The sequence below is a fragment of the Sander lucioperca genome, chromosome 21 (assembly GCF_008315115.2).
Source record: "Sander lucioperca isolate FBNREF2018 chromosome 21, SLUC_FBN_1.2, whole genome shotgun sequence".
NCBI classification, from domain to species: Eukaryota; Metazoa; Chordata; class Actinopteri; order Perciformes; family Percidae; genus Sander; species Sander lucioperca.
Window position 1 is genome coordinate 3,305,118 of NC_050193.1, and position 2,500 is coordinate 3,307,617.

Here is a 2,500-nt window from a genome sequence, read left to right on the forward strand (position 1 = left end):
GCAGACGCATAAATCGGCCTAGATGAATTGTGTTTTGGGATGATTTATGAAGAAATGTCAACTCACAAACCCCTTTTTGTTTTCCAACTTGTCCAGGGTGCACATTGATGCAGCCGTGCATTCAGAGAAAGACATGAGTGGTGTTTCAGCTGCAGGTCTGAGCTCAGCAGGTATGTGCCTGCAGGTGAGGGAGGCCTTCATGCAAAAGGTCATATTATAATAACGCTGACACACACACAGGAGCTGCACTTACGTTTGGGGAAGGGCTTAAAACGTTTCTGTTTGCCGTTGCTTTCCCTGCGGTCACATAAGTCTTTCCTACACTTCTCTGCTTCTAACGTCTTTTAATTTCAATGTTTTTTTGTTGCATGATTGTTAGATTTTCTGTTTTATTTGCTGTGTATGTTTCGTGTAAAGCACTTTGAATTGCCTTTGTGTCTGAATTACATTGTTGCTATAAAAGCAGCCTGTGATATCTGAGAATATCTGCATGTTCACTTGCAATATAATGTGCTTAATGAGGATTAAGCACAGGTTTTTGTAGCTGTCGTTGAGAGGATATAAGCCTGCAGAACAGAGCTGCAGTCTGCTGTGTGTGAACACACACACACGGTGCTGTATAGATCCATGCAGGCAGACACACTGAGCGGGGTGTGTCTCTACAGAAACATAGTGGGAACAAGTCAGATCTTCACTGAAGTGAAAGTCCTGCTTTCAAAATCTCAGTGAAGTACAAATATTTAGCAGCAAAATGTATTTGAAGTATCAAAAGTACAACTACTCTTTAGGCAGTCCTGTGTTGTTTGACCCACCCCCCCCCAAAAAAAAAAGCGTCAACCATTTTGGTGCCCTAGGCAAGATCCCAGCAGTTCTTTTTCAGCTTTTTCCAACGTTTTTTTTTCGCATTTTTGAATCATCTTTAACTTTTCTTTACTCATTTAGACTGCTGATACAGGGTCAGCCCTATGTTCCCACATTTCTAAGATTTTTCTTAAAATTAGGCCCTATGTTCCCATATTGCTAGGACATTTTCAAAATGAGGTCTTGTGTTCCTACATTTCCCTTCAATTTAAGCCCTATCCTCCCACAACATTGTTTAGGGTTAGGGGGATAAAATCTAATACAAATTTATGAAAAAGTAAATGTGGGAACATAGGGCCTAATTTTGAAATGTGGGAACATAGGGCTGTGGGAACATAGGCACGCTCCTGTCGGTGCCATGTACGGCCTGGATGTCATGGAGTAAAAGTATAAAGGAGTAGAACATAGTACTACAGTAAAGTACCTTAAAACGACACTTAAGTACAGCAGTTGCAGGTTTCTGTGGCCATTTCTCCAAACAATCCTAAAACATTTAATATTAAACAAATAGAAGAGAAGAGAGGCTCCTTCTCTTCAGGGTGTGACGCCGTCTGAATTCTCTGGAAGTTTCCTTCAATCACCTTAGGGCGTTCTATCCGTCTCGTAAACCTTCAATCACTCACTCGGCTGTCACTCATTAAACCCTCACGTTAAAATGAAGTTTCTGTTTATTCACATAACTCTTTCTAAACACGTTCCATCTTTCATACATAAACATACATCAAACACATCGGTATTTATATTGTCACCAGCGGTGGAATGTAACTAAGTACATTTACTCCAGTACTGTAGTTCAGTCCAAATGTTGAGGTACTTGTACTTTACTTGAGTCTTTTCTTTTCTCTTTTTTTTTTTTGCAGTATTCAGCACATTGACGGCTGCTGTATAAGAACGCGGCTGGCCATGTAGGGAGGTGGTCGAGGGTGGGGATGGACAGGACTTTCAAGCCAGAAAGCGGCGTTCACTTCCCAGGGAAAACAAAAACCTTTCCCCCAGGAAATGTGTGTTCTTAGGGAGTGTTTTAACCCAAACCACCATCTTTTCCTGAACTTAACAAGTCATTTTGGTGCCTAAACTTAACTGCCCCATAACACTCACTTTTTCTTGCCTACACTTAAACGTAATCTCCGCCGAAATGACCGGCAGCTCACGGTGCTGTGTACCCAGCTCACAATCACCTGTTCTCGGGTAACTGAACAACCGCTGATACGACGGAGCACCATTCGGCTCTGTAGCGGCATAAACAGCTAGCAACTGTCGCTCGGTAGCGGCTTAAACAGCTAGCAACTGTCGCTCGGTAGCGGCTTAAACAGCTAGCAACTGTCGCTCTGTAGCGCCTTAAACAGCTAGCAACTGTCGCTCTGTAGCCGATGTCGCGTGACCAGCCGCAGTCTCCTCCTTTTCATAGGATATCATACGAACCCGTTCATGAGAATGGGTTGGTTTTATTATAAATTAAACTAGCCAACAATATAACGGCCTACAAGTCCAGCTGAAATGATTAGACCATTAAACACACAACTGTTTGGATCCTTTACACTTTCTACCATGTTCTTTATGTCATTTTTCTCTGACGTTTTTGTTCTTTTTTAATAACAGTTAATCAGTTCACCACACTGACCGAGATGCAATGATTTCT